Below are 15,604 nucleotides of genomic sequence, written 5' to 3' on the forward strand. Positions count from 1 at the left end.
TATTGCTTCCATATGTGTGAATCATTCCAGGCAGGTACAGACAAACATGTATAGAATGCGCCAGTCTTCAAATAACATGCAGCAGTAAATCGATGTTGTGGTGAGTACTTGGTAATAGCTTCTTAAATAACTTTAAACCTTCATGCTTCTGAAATATATTTCATATGTATTACACTGACTAGTGCAGCTTTCTAACATCTCCAAATTTTGTTCTGTTCTCATCCGTAATATTATGACTTGAGGAGAAATATTGGCGTACTGTAATTAATAATGTCAATAGAGCTAAAAGTGTCTTTAGTGTCAAAATATGCATTTTAATTAACATTGTCTTGTTCATTCAATCTCTGAAGTTAATATTACTCTATTTTAAAGTCCTTGATTATTTTTGGATTTGTTCCTTGCTGTCCAGTATTATTTCTGGTAGACTGGCCCATCTTCTTCTGAGTAGGGGATGTAACCATGTATTTTATGGGTTCCTGGGGATTGTTATCAAACAGAAACATTGTTTCACATTCATTATTCCTTAACGTTGTCTTTGTCTAGTTGAAATAGAATTGAGGGAAGTTTAAAAACTTGGAAGAGTAATGCATCTGATGAGCACACATCTTGTACTAATGCTGCCCAGTGCCCACTACTTTGCATTCTTTGTTTTTTTCTTTACATGATCAAGCTGTTTTTATCTTGGGCTTGATATGGTTGGGAAAACTTTTTGCTAAAGGATTCATTTGAATGCATGTTCTTTTGAAATGCACACAACTGGTTATGTTTTGTGGTTTGTGTTTTCAGGCAATGGTTCCAAAAGTAGCTGTGTATGTGTGTGTGTATGTATATTTATATATATATATATATATATATATATATATATATATATATATATATATATGTATATGAAACTGTTTTATTTTGTTATATTTTATTGTACATTTTAGTGAATTATTTTGAATTGGGCGAGGAAATCATTTGTGTGTTGGGAGACTGCTTTATTTGGAGTTTTTGCTTTCTAAAATTAGCACCAGAAAAATAGGACACAATGCTGGTCGATGATGATTAGCCCAATGTGCAATCTGATTTCTGAAGTGATGGAATCCATGCTGTTAAGGGCTGAGACCAGCTAGTAAAGTACAAATATTCTTTCCTTTTTCGTGTATAGCTTTGGTCTGGAGGACCGTGGATTTATTTAAATTTGTATTTACAGGAATAGGGTTATAGTGAATCCTTGTACCCTAATGTATGCTCAGGTGTGGGTGGGGCCAACTTGATTGACAGACAGACTGAGTGATATAATGATCCAGGAGCTAACTTCTAGTATTTTTACGACTGGTTGGGGAGGTGTCACAAAATCTAGCACGTTTTAGTGACTGACAGTTGGCAACACTGAGGGAGAGTGGGGATCCATACTAAAGCTACTAGCCTACACTCTTTTAGACAGTAAACACTACAGAAATGTTTATCACAGCAGAAGAACAACAGTGAGCCACAAAATGAAAGTTTTAATCAGATAAAGGAGCAAGGAGACGCTACAAAATGCTTTTAACTGCAAACAAATCAATTATATAATACACTCCTTGGCAGGAAATCAGAACAAACAAATAGGTGCTTAACAAGTAGGGAAAATTTCCCGTTAATACCTTTCACACAGTGAAACTAGCTAAAAAGCTTTACAGACAGTGTGACAGTAAAAATCGTATTTATCAGGCCTTGTAAGGCAGACAATTTTAGTTTAAGCGTGCAGATTAGTTAACAGCAATAATCTATTGAGAAACTGCTGTCTCTTCCTTGAATGTTTTCTTTCTCATTCTCTGTTGGTTGTACAATCTGACCTTGTAATTACAACATTCTTATACATACATTCCTATACATACCTTTTGACATAGCACAGTGTGGAAAATAGTGGTTAACACAACATTACTATTCAGATATCAGATCTTGGTGTATGAAACATTTCATATCAGTTAATCTTGTGTCTTACAGAGGCACTAACTTTGTCAGATGAGACTTGATTGTTTAATGCTTTCAGAGCTATAGTTGCTGTGTGTAACCTGTACACATTTCAATTCATACAATACCAGAGTAAACACAACCAGTCCAGGATTTTGAATTCTAGTGACAGGCAGTTAGAGTTTTATTTATATATAACCTAATATGAGCCTATTACTGTAATATTGTCTGGTTTATGCATTACCAACCATACCCATTTTTAATACTGCCAGGTAACATTCTACTACTTTATATTTATTTGGTATGAATACTATAAGCTAGATTGTTACTCACCAGCCTCATGATGCAGCCTTTGCAACCTGCTTACAAGGGCTTCCTCGTTTGCAGCCCACTCAGCTGGAGCGGTAAAGAAGATAGAGAAACATTTATGCATACCTATCCATCACATATGCAGGCTAGACTTTGTTAAACAGTTATTGATATGTATACTTACACATGCCTGGGACATCAGCCCTCTGCAGTGCTTCTTGGACCCACTGGTCCAAGAGCTCCCTCTTCCTCCACTTAAGGTCGGCATAGTGGTGTCAGACCTGCTCACCAGTCTGAGGGTTGCCAGTGGCACTGGTGAGATAATGGGCTAGACTTTCCCAGGCCCCCGCTTTGTATTGGGAGCCCTGATACTGGTCCTGCAACAGTCTCACTTTATGTTTTTTAACAAGGAGTCCTACCATGACCTTGGACTCCTGTATGCCCCAGATCTGCACCCGAAAGCGCATACACTCTTCAACATCAGCCATACTGCCTACAGTGGGGAGATACAACTAGTTATGAGCTGTATTCCCGCCTGTGAGGTTTAAATACAGCCAATTTCCTGCCCTTTGCCATGATTGGAGGGTTTTGAATATGCTGAGCTAAGCTAAGCTACAGGCAAACCTGCTTAGCTAAGGTTGGCAGTGCTTAAAGGGGCAGGTCTAGCACTGCTTACCAATGGGCAAATCCGCTTAGTTGTGCTACTCATTGCTTACCATTCATATTTAAGTAATGCTTACACCCGGTAAGCATAGCTGTGCAATGCTTAGCATTGGTTATGTTTTATTTTATAGACTATCAGCTGGATGGGATTGATTCATTATTCCTGACATATTATAATTTTGTTTTCCTTCCCTGACATCCCCCTATGTGGTTTCATTACATTTATTCTTGTGTGACTATACTGTATGGGGCACTTGTGTTTATATGGGGGTTTCACTACTTTATTACGCTGACACCTCACATCTGGACCCACTATACTGCTCTGGTTAACAAATATATGTTATTTACTACTGAATTATTAAAAAAAAATGATGTACTGCTTTCACATGTAAAATGCAAATTAGCTTCATTGAGGATCAAACCAGGAATGTCTACTTGCAAAGCGAATGCTCTAACCACTTCACTATTTTTGCATTGCTACTTTTAGAAGTATATTCCTATTTAGTTCCTTGTGATGTGTAAGCTAGGCTGAGCAGAGCAGAGCGATATGCACACCCGCTCAGCTGCGCTTAAACTTTATTGTGGACTGGAAAAAAATTAAACTGTTGTGTTTTATTTTTGTAATGTAGGGCTATGCACATTGATTTCTGCAACATTATCTATGGGGGGCTGTGCTTTTCAAACGGTGATGACATGACAGGTTTTGCATTTGAGAGGTATGCTCCACGGACACTAATAGTGTCTGCCATACCTCTCAACTGTACAGATTTTCACAGAATGTCCAGATTTTTTGCTTTATATTTTTGGTTCATTTTTCATACAGTTGTGGCTTTCTGGCAGATTCGTGGCAAAGCATTAAAGACTGCAGTTAGTAAATAATGACAGACATTTGAGTTTTACACTTCATTCCCTTTGGGAAATTCATGCTAATGCGAAGCCTGTCATTCTATTGACTTTATAAGTTTGTGAGAGCAATATCTAACATTTGTTTCTATTTGTCCCTTGTTTTTTATGGGTTTGTCCAGATTTCTTGTGAGGTTGAGAGGTAATGGCGTCTGCAGACACTCTCGCTACCTTTACATTGCCTTATGGCAATTATGTAGTGCAGCGGGCGTGTGCATTGTGAGAGCACAGCTCTCAGACACACCCCCTGCGCTTGTACGAACCATGTCCGTATTAGAGCACAGCAGTGCACCTTCATGAATATGCATAGCATGCTGCCATGTTGCAGAGGAACAGTCCCTTCCATGCAAGAATAAGCTATTCTTGCACGGAGGTTTGCTGAATCCTGGGGCTTGTCAATGACTAACATTCCTGAAATTGTTTCCAAAGTTCATGAACCCGATTGCTTGTGGGAAGAAACTGTTCCTGAACCTGGTTGTTTTATAGTGCATGCTGTGGTATCATCTGTCAGACAACAAGCTTGTAAACAGACCATAGGCAGGATGTGTAGGATCACTGGCTATTTTCATGGCCCTGTTGTAGCAACATGTTGTACATAGGTCATGTATCGTTGGGAAGTTGGTGCTTGTTATTCTCTCAGCGACCTTCACCACCCTCTGTAGGGCTTTTTGATCTGCAACTGAACAGCCCCTGTACCACACCATAAAGTTGCACATTAGGATGCTTTCTATGGCATCCCTGTAGAGGTTTATAAGGATGGAGGATGGTACATTAACTTTCTTTAACCTCTGCAGAAAATGCAGGCATTGGTGGGCTTTTTTGACTATGTGACTGGTGTTTAGTGACCAGAATAAGTCATCTGCAATGTGAATTAGGAATTTTGTGCTATTTGCTATTTTCACCCTCTCTCTCCATTAATCATGAGTGGAGAGTGAGCTGGATGGGTTCTCCTGAAGTGTATTATGATCTCCTTTGTTTTGGTGATGTTGAGATCAAGGTTGCACATAACACACCAGTCAGTCAGTAGATTCACTTCTTCCCTGTATGCTCCATCATCTTCCTTATTAATGAGGCCTACAACTGTGGTGTCATCTGCAAACTTGATGATGTGATTAGTATTAAATCTGGCTATGCAGTCATGAGTTAGTGTGGTAAACAACAGTGGACTCAATACACATCCCTGGGGTACTCCTGTGTTAATTGTGATGTTTCTTGAGGAATTCTTACCCACACAAACTTTTTGTGGTCTTTCAATCAAAAAGTCCAATATCCAGTTACATATGTGGTTACTGACACTTAGATGGACAAGTATCTTGATTAGCTGTTGTGGGATAACTGTGTTGAATGCTGAACTAAAGTCAATAAACAGGATCCTAACGTAACTGTCCTTATTCTCCAGATGTGCCATTGTGAGATGTAGTGCAACTGAGATGGCATCTACCGTGGAGCGATTGGCACAATATGCAAACTGTAGTGGGGTGAGTGCAACTGGTAGTTTTGCTGACAAGTGTTTTTTGAGCAATCTTTCAAAGCTTTTCATGAACGTGGACGTGAGGGCTACTGGTCTGTAATCATTCAGGCTTGAGGGAGTTGCTTTCTTTGGCAGTGTTTTAATTTGTTATAATTTAATTTGTTATCATTTTTAATTTGTTATAATTTATTTATTTATTTGCATTTGTTTACCGGGAAGGTCCACTGGGCCAAAAAGTACCCATTTTCAGTGGAGGCCTAGGGATAAAAGCTCCACAGTGATTTATACAATACATTTGAATAACAACTCAGTTGGCTACAACAAGGTTTATAGTATAACAAAACACCAAAAAGAAGAAAAGAAAATTCTCAAAAACTCCAACACATAGCAAAAAAGCAAACGCCAACCACGAAGATGGAAAACCACAACGCTTTATTCACAAGTCCTGGTACCTCGGCAATTCGCCTTCAGTGGAACAATACATCAAATAAAACCCATCTCCTTAAATACAAACACATCAAACTCATTGTTCTATCAACCAATTAATAGAAGCTTTGATAGAAACTTTTTTTCCCTCCTTATTTGCTTAATTGCTTTACAAAACAGTTTGATACCATTTTCCATAGAAATGCCCATAAATATTTAGATACTAGTTTATCAATAAATCACTTTATCCAACATTCAGATTATACAATATTTCATAAATAGATGAATAAATAGATGAATAAATGGTAAAACTACTCTAAACATTTGATGTCATACAAAAACAACATTAAGCAATATTGGATATTATAAATATTTTAAATATTTTAAATATTTTCAAAATATCTTTAAATATTTTTTAATACAAAATATCAAATACAATATATCAAATGCAAAATATAGAATGCAAAAACTTTCTCATGAAACAGAATAACTCAAAAAACATCATATCATATTTCATAAAGATAAATCTACGTCTAAATTCAAGCCCCCCGGATATAAAGTGTGATAATTGAGAATCAACTTATTTTCTAATTTGTTAAGTTCTGTCCTAAAATTTCCACCATCAAAATGTGGTCTGGCTAAAACACTGAAAATAAACCCCTCAGTGTTTCCATTATGAACTTTAACATTAATTGGTTGACAGAACAATGAGTTTGATGTGTTTGTATTTAAGGAGATGGGTTTTATTTGATGTATTGTTCCACTGAAGGCGAATTGCCGAGGTACCAGGACTTGTGAATAAAGCACTGTGGTTTTCCATCTTCGTGGCTGGCATTTGCTTTCTTGCTATGTGTTGAAGGTTTATAGTATACAAAGCTTTAACAAAGTTTTAAATGTATTAAAGTTTTTTTTTAAAGTAAGAATGCAATGCAACTGTACTTAAATCAGTCTGCTTACAGTACCTCTGACCCTACATTATCATGTAGGGATAAAGTGAAGTTTTGAAGGTAGTAAAGGATTGAGGTAGGAAAGGTGGGAATAGTAGTAGTAGGAGGGAGATTAAGTCAGGTTATAGGTTGCGAGGAGCTAGCACATGAGCATAGGCATTGGGAGGAAAGACGTTGTCTCAAGGAACTTTTGAAGAAAGAAGCATTACTAATGGATCTAAGTGAAGGTGGGAGAGAGTTCCATAGCCTAGCAGTGGAAAAGGAGTAGAGCATTTGACCAGTGGAGATATTAGGTTTTATTACTTGCAAGAGCATTTGATTTTCAGACCAGAGAGGTCTTTTAGGGTGGTATACTGTAAATAGAGAAGAAAGGGCAAGGCAGCTGGATGTATTGAATATTAGTTTGTGGGCAGTTGTTAGTTGTATGTATGTAAGATGGTGAGGATATTCCAGCCAGTTTAATAGTTGAAGAGAGGTGCAGTGGTGTCGACCATTAGTGATGAACTTAGCAATTTTGTTATAACATGAATCTAGTTTGGATTTAAGGCTGGCCTGTATGTTGGTAAAGAGAGAAGCACCATAAAGAAGAGATGGGAGCAGGAAGGAGGAAATGGATAATTTTGAGGGGTAATTGGGGAAGGTTTTTTGGTGGTATAGCATGCCTAGTTTCTGGTGTGCTTTTTTAATGTTGTTTTGTATATGCATGTCGAAAGTTAGGTGTTCATTTATAGTGGCACCTAGAAGTGTAGTATGTGTGACAACCTCGATGGTAGTGTTATCTTGGCAGAGAATGGAGAAAGAGTCTTTGTTTATAACAGTGGTCTTCTTAGGGCTGAATAGCATAAGTTTTGTGATTTGTTATAATTATTTACACCACAGATATTTTTGTTGAGCTTCTACCTAGTTGGACTTTCCTGGTAATCAAATGTCAATAAATAAATAAATATTTCCAGAAATATAAAAAATAAAATATGGATCCAAAATGAATAGCATGGTTTAAAGCTTTCTATAAAGTTCCTAATATATTACATTCTGTTAAATGTAAATACATTAGAAGACTAAGAAAGATAGAAAGGCACCAGATAAGGCCACCCCTTTTCCTTGGGTGGGGTTCTTTAGTCTTGTAACATGAACATTAGAAAGACTGATTAAAAGCACACATTAATAGAAAGTGTGTGCTTTAATGTTTGCAGATGACTGTCTATTAATGAAAGAAAAGATAGATAAAGTTACTAATTCAGTAATGAAGATATTTTGAAATGTTATGAAATACTCAGGATTATATGCAATAAAACAAAACTGTAGTTGTGAGACAATGATTAATTAAGGAGCAAGAACACTGAGGGATATTTCAAAATATTAAAGTACAAGATACAGAATTCATTATCAGAAGTTGAGCCCAAACTGATATCATGAACCAGTAAAATCAATGCAGTTAAAAATACTGTCCTCCTATTAGCATTATACATCCTCAAAAATTTGCCACTCCCATATGAGCAAATGGGGTCTATATTATATTTTCAAAAGTTTCAAACATTGAACACAATATGGTTGACACCATATGAGCGATGTTTGAAATTTCGTAAATATAATAAAAAAATAAAAATAAAAAACTATACTTACCTAAACACTGTAGGCAGGGGGGCAAGCCACCCTGCACCCACCAATGTAGGGGGCTGCACCCCACATACCCCCGCTACTTAAATATTCCTACTCCAAGATTGCACTGCATTGAAGTAAAGGGAAAATATTCCCTACGGTGATTTCCGTGTTACGCGCACAACATTTCGACGTTTCGACCAATCGGGTTCGCTCAATACACGTTCGCCGTTTACGATTTTCGATCACGCGATAGGAACCCGTGCAAATGCACACGATTGAGCATGTATGTCCGAGGGAAAAGGAAGTTATATTTTTAAGCAAACCACTTAGTGTTGATTTGGTATAGTTGATTGAGGTTGCCACATCTACCTAAACAGTGCTTCAGTTTTTTGGACAATGCATTAGTGTTAACTAAAAGTGAGTGATCTAGTGGGTAATCATTTGAAGTGTCTGGACTCTCTAAAACATGGAGACTGAATGGATGAAAAAAAGGCCTTGCATATATTAAGTCCAATATTGCCATTTATAAGAATATTCCCTTTTCTCAAAGGTATAGCAAAGAAAATCAATCTGTTTGGGTTTCAGAGTAATATGGTAATGTTTTGTGGCTGAGAATGCTCTGGGAATGATAACAGTAGGGGAAGTATCTTTTACATCAGTGTTCTGTGTGGGTAGTTGGCAGTCACAACATTTAGGAAACAATTGTTTTCAGAGGGCATATTTCACTCAGATGGGCTTCCCGCAGCTGATTATGATCAAGTTATGTCAAGCAGTCCTTTAAAGTATTAAGAAAATGACACACACACACACACACACACACACACACACACACACACACACACACACACACACACACACACACATCTAAATCTTGAATCATAGTATTGAGTAGGAAAAAATACTGAAATTACATCACACTGCAGTGCTGTTATACAAATCGAACTTTACATAGTGTGGTATAGTAATGCACAGAAGTCTACAAGTTCACAAAATAAATAGTTTTATTGCAAAACAAAATAATCACACATGCTACAGACTCATTTTAGACAAACAAGAAACAGAGTACAAATGATAAAATCAGATAAGATAATTTTAGTATTCAGTTAAGTATGTAGATCCACAAGTGTTTACACAGGAAGAAACTTGATAGTGAAGATCCCAGACTGGAATTCTATAGAACCATGGTGTGCCAGGGGCATTCTCCCTCTCATTTTAGATACCCTACAGCAACCAGATATAGATATTTTAGTCACATGGCCTGCATTTAACATAATTTCATAATTTGCAGTACAATGAAAATTGTTATCCCTGGATACCACTCCACACTACTATTTTGTTTACACCGTAGGCACAATTTACCTATACTCAGATCTGAGATTCTTATTTTATTAAAAGTTTGCTATATTCTATAGTTCACCACTTGGTGGATTTTTATTCCATGGGCACAGAAGGCCTAAGCAAAAGGTTCTGAGGTCTTAAACTTCATTTATATTTTTCGTCTTAGCATATCCATGAGTTCTGTAAAAATGAGCACCATGACTTGTTTCCACTGTAAGCTTTTTCTGTAGATGCATGTATTGTTCAAAAATGGTAGCCATCTAGTGTGGCTGTAAGTGACTACCTCCCCTGCATATGAAAAGGTATGTCTTTATCAGGGAGAAATAATGGGAAATGGTCACATTAATCGTATATATGAACCAAATTATAAGCAGGCACTGTAAACATTTTTTTTTGCCAAACAAGAGAGACTTAATCTTTCATAATGCATTTCAAGAGATATGAGCTCGGTAAAATTGTGCACACCCTCTCAAATTACATGTCATGCAAGCATTGATAAGGAAATGTCAGACTGGAAAAAGTTCTGTAATAAAAGTTTCATAATTTGTTTCAAGGAATATAAGCTCCACAAAGGCAGGCACAGCCTCTCATATTACATGTGATACAAAACAGACTAATAAAGTCTGGTGATAGCCTTGTAAAAGCAGGCATTTTCAATGACTGAAGTGTAAACCACTCTATTAGATGCACCTGATGAAGCTCAGGTGAAAGTATTTTCTCAAATATAGTTCCGTAGTTTTAGCTTATAGTGTGTTGTCGTGGTTTGTTTTTTAGAAGTTAAAAATAAATATAAAACCTTTTAAGTAAGAATGAGGTTCCACAGGCTGATGATCTGGTAAACCCTCATGGATATTTCAGGAATGTTCTAACTGTTGAATGATGAGTGGACAAGTGATTCCAGTTTATCAGCGGTTTAATTGTACACCCAACATAACACCAACTGCATGCACATTCAGAACTTGCATAATACCCGGACTTACTAAATACCACCCCCACATGCTTTCTAACTATGGTGGCTATCAAGGTACAAAACAACAGAGCATAGTCACTGTTCTACACTAACCTCTAAGTTTTGTGATTGGCTCCTTGGTTTTACATCTTCCAGATTTTCCTCCAGTTAGCTCTTATGGACCCTCCCATCATTGTCTTTAACTGCCTTTAAATAACCAATTTGAACATAATGTATTAGAACAAGAACACTCACCCATTTATCTGTCTAACTGAATAAGCTATTCAAAACTTCAAAAAGGCATCTTTATTCCTTCCAGAGGGAGGGTGTCCGAGAGACAGTTTCCTAGATCTGCTAGCTCAAGTGATTTTATCTGGACTAATCCATTTTACTCTGTTTCTTGTTAGTCCTGCCACCCTCTGAGTCACAGTTGGGGGTACCAGACCTGACTCGAGCCCTCTGAATGACCTCTGTTTTCTTTTTAGACAAACAGGTGCACCAAAGAAAAATATAACTTTCAGCAGTGCTAACTTAAGAAAAATATAAAAAATACCTTCATTTTTCAAAGTACTAGAGTGCCATAAACAAAGGGATATAATATGTCACATAAAGTCCCTGGGGGCAGGAATTAATGTTCCAAATGTGTATTTCTAGGTGAACTCTTTTCTGCCTGGGTTTCTTTGTAGGAAGATGGCCAAGTGTCCACTGGTATACTCTACAACAATTTTCTTACTGCAGCACAATACTCAGAACTTTTGTTCCAGATACATAATCCACGTATTCTAAGAGAGACCAACTTCTCTGAATTTGTAAGAATGCAGCACTCTCAGTTATACATCACATAATTACACAATTGCTGTGCTTTGTCTATCCTAATTAAATGATGCAAGAGTCCTTTCTGCCTAATACAGAATGGTGCCTAACTATTCAAAGCAACAGTTCTATTTACATCTTGTATTCACAATATTTACATCAGTTTTAAAAGCAGCAGTTCTCTTCACAACATTTGTTCACACTGTTTACATAATTGTAAGACAATTCTGGATACTACCACCACACTGTTACATTAACCCTTCCCAGCTTGAAACCATCTGTTTCAGGACCAATGAATGGGTTGTGAGCACTATACAGGACATCTATATTATGGTGGCTTGAACCTGGTTTGTATTTCACCTTGAACATAAAAGGCTGTCTTTTTACTTCACCTGTTAGATATATAATACATAATAGTATACATTTGTAAGATGTAAGCTGGCCAAGAATCTTTTATTTTATGTGCATTCCACACCTCAGTGTACTGACCATTAAGTATCTTCTTATCTGACTCATGCCCAGTGATTCCTTAGAGGTGAGAAGTCACCTTAGATTCTCCAAGGAGCGAACTGTCCAGAGGTGCAGCCATCAAGACAAACATCAGGGAGTTTGTTTCTCTCAACAGCATGCTGACAGTGTGAGAATACTTTCTATGAGGGTCTAACTCCACCCCTTGGTTGGTGACATGGACACTGTCCCTTCTGTTTGAGAGTGATTGGATCAGGAGTGCTGACGTCAGGCATTTAGGACCCACATCACCAACCTCCATGATCATCACATGACATGATCATCCTCTCGACTGCACAACTAAGTTCTTGAGCCACTAAATAAAACTCAGATCTCTTTGGCCATTGTCAGGGCTTTGTCCCCTCTATGTCACTGAAACAACTAATGTGGACAAGACTCTTGCTTTCCCCAGCCTTTCTATGAGTTCATCAATGCCAAAAAATGGATAGCTGTCACATTTCAAAATGTTGCTGAGCTGCTATAATGGCATAGATGGATAAAACCTTGACTATGACCCAGGTGGCCCAGTTTAGATTACTGGCAACTGATGAATGCAGCAGGGAGGGTTGGGTATTATCATATTAGGGTGGGAGGGCAGACCTAAGGGCATCTAGTATGTCAATCACTGGTGGAAGTTGGGGAAGACACACTGGTGTAGGTGTGCCTAAAGAGGGGTACAGGGCAGAGATATGGCTGGGCTGCTGCCGAGGTAGGGGTGAGGGACCAAAATTTAACTGTTTTAAAATGCTATTGAGCTTCCTAAAAGCATTACAAAATGTTACTGTTCTATGAGGTTTTTGGGAATAATACTGTATAGCTGTTCCACTCACATTTTGACAAAATTACACCCATCAAAATCATAATTTGCACCACCCTCTTGCACAGTTTGTTTTGCAACTCTGGTATTGTCCAAGATGCCATTTTTCAGAATATTCCTTTTCCTCAGAGGTATGGCAATGTCAGAGTTGGTATATATAAGTTCAGTTGTTGCGGGGGGGCTTTTTGCTCACATGGAGGGGTGCAAGGTGCTTGCCCCCCCCTTTAGAAAGAAGTTTAAAGGATAAGAATGAGTTTTGAGATTCATTCTTCTTCTTCTGTGTTTCTGGTCTTTTTATTTGCTTGTTGGCACTCATCATTTCGAGTGCTGGCATTTCAATACAGAGATGACTCTACTGTTTGGCATTTTTTTCTGCTGAGGGGACCAAAGCTAGTACTTGTTCTCCAATTTTTAATTCACTGGCACGTGCATTCCTATTGCATATACTTGTATGACCAAGGCTCTTTATAGGTGCCCCCTAAAAATGACTATTACTACTTCCAGCCTATATTGGTAGTTATTATGGCTTTATATGGCACTTTTAAATGAGACATTCTGTGTATCCCACATTTCTTTACCAATATCTAACACTCCACAAGGATGCCTCCCATATAGTAACTGAAAAGGACTGAACCATTTTGAGGCTCATGCACCTCTCTAATGGCAAACAGGAACTATATCATTGACTGGTTACATTTTTTTATCATCTTTCTCATTTACCTTTCTCTGCTTGCTTTTTAATGTTCAGTTAAAATGCCCCCTCTGTCTGGGAAAAGGCACACTGAGGTTGTTAACTGCTTGACCTTAAAAGGCTGGCACAGTTTGTAAATTACTTTTGACATAAATGGAGTCCCCTAGTCAGAGAGTATTACCTTAGATATCCCTACTCTGGAAATGAGTAGCACCGACTCTCTGGCTGTAGAATTAACATTATTACTTATCTAGAGGGATACTCACAAGATACTTAGTAGTTTTGAAACCCATTTCTGGAGAATACCAAGGCCCAAAAATGTCCATAACAATATATTTAAATATCACCTGTTTAAGAGACATTGCATTTTTGAACCCTCAGTGAGAGGCTGTCCTGGAGCATTTAGAGCATACAGCAAAGAAGTTTTTATGTCTCTCATTATTTTTGTCAATTAAAACATTGCAAAAATCTTTATTCAGGTTGTCCATTCATAGGTGCACCCCCAGTATATGACTAGTTGCTAACTTTATCAATAAAGTTGGCATACTACCTTTTCTCCTTCATTTATTCTGTACGATGTGTCATTTTGTAATCTGAAGTATGGGTAGAATGTGTGAGCATTTTGTTAAGCCTCTTTCCCTGTAACTCAAACTGAGCTCTCATCATCTAACTCTATTCTTAAGAAAGGCAACTTATAAAGTATTTTTTAATGTCAGTTGCTATTTCTAAGCAAATGTGTTCTTTTCCTCTATAACCTTGATGCATATCCTTCTCTGTTTAAGGTTACTGTAATTCAAAAGAAATATCTTTGGGGCCCTGTTCAGCAACACTTTGTCTCTCAGTACAGAATCCCTGTCCTTTTTTCCTTTCTTCTCCATGTATCTCTGTCTCAGTATAAGTAAGCAATGTTCTCTCACTTTCCTTTTCTTGTGTAAATTGCCCTACCCCTGCAAAAGGTAACTCAGAAAAAAATGCAGCTTTAGTTTTTCTTATTTTTTTATTAAAAATAACATTGGGCAGGAGTCTTGCTTTACCTAGGTTTTTGTTTTTCACTTTCAGAAATGAGTTTAGAACTCTGATCAATACTCTTTTCTCTTTTTACTACACTAATGAAGTCTTTCCTATTTATAAGTTTCTCCTCCTCAGATCTCACACACTGCTTAGAATTCTCCATTATGGGAGATTTCTGATTTAGCTTAACAGAAAATGTGGAATTCTGCTCTTGTTGTTCATGTTCTTGTTCATTATCTTTACTTTCTAACTTCATTACTTTGGAATAATCACTTTTGGATAGTGATTCCTTATTTTTATTTATTCTAGCCACTTCTATCCCCTGCTTTGTAACACTTTCCAGCTGAAATATTTTACTATGTAACTCCCTTCCTTGTACGGGCTTTGTTCCTGCAGACTGCTCTGCCATACCCATGCTTCTGTTGGTTATGCTCATATCAGTCTTGTACTGCTCTTCTGATATTGGTCATTAAATGGCTTTTGGAAAGGTGCAAATTCTTCCTTGATCTCTAATCTAAGCCAACTTTTAGTACCCTTGTGTCTTTATAACATTATACTTTGATCATTGTTTGACCTGACACTCTTATGAATGTGCTTAGATATTGATCCACCCGTTTCAGGTTAGGCAGAGATATATTTGTAGACTTCCTGACTTGGGAGGTTACTTCTGCATCTGTATACCTTAATCCCATTGCCTATTATCATATCATGCATTAAAATGAGACCTATAATTATCTTCCAAAATATAGTTTGTATTGGATGCTGTTTCATATATCTATGAAAACAAACTACATCAACTGTATTTTGAATAAGGTCTTTCTCATTACAACTATGCTGTGCCTTTTAAGTGTCACCATACTGCCTAAACATAGCAGAACCTGCAGGTCTCTGAATCAATTAAGACATTTACACTTAATAAACTTTGCTGTAGCACAATAGCAAAATGCTGACTCTGCTATTCTGGTAGACAATTCATCATGTTCTACAGGCAATAACATCATTAGTAAGAGGTTATTCCTTTCAGTGTTCATGAGTACAACAGTGTTGCCATTACTAATATATAATCTAGTTATGTGGCACTTTTCTCTCACATGTAAAACAGACTGTAGTTACAGCTCATACCTTCTACTTGTTATTGAAATTTGATATGCGCATTACCTTATGTCTAGACTGCTCTGCTTCAGATGCTTTGTTACTGAACAATGTTTCTACTAGTACA

General features: G+C 37.3%; 1 long non-coding RNA gene and 1 other non-coding gene across 2 annotated transcripts in view; one reads left to right on the top strand and one right to left on the bottom strand.

Moving 5' to 3' along the window:
* The window catches only part of LOC122794777, a 424,689-nt gene that overhangs the window by 242,415 nt on the left and 166,670 nt on the right, over nucleotides 1-15,604 (bottom strand). The window lies entirely within an intron of this gene.
* LOC122795204 lies at nucleotides 1,035-1,110 on the top strand. The gene has a single exon (XR_006363796.1).

Source organism: Protopterus annectens, chromosome 2.part1 (genome assembly GCF_019279795.1).
Source record: "Protopterus annectens isolate FY-2018-M chromosome 2.part1, PAN1.0, whole genome shotgun sequence".
Lineage (NCBI taxonomy): Eukaryota > Metazoa > Chordata > Ceratodontiformes > Protopteridae > Protopterus > Protopterus annectens.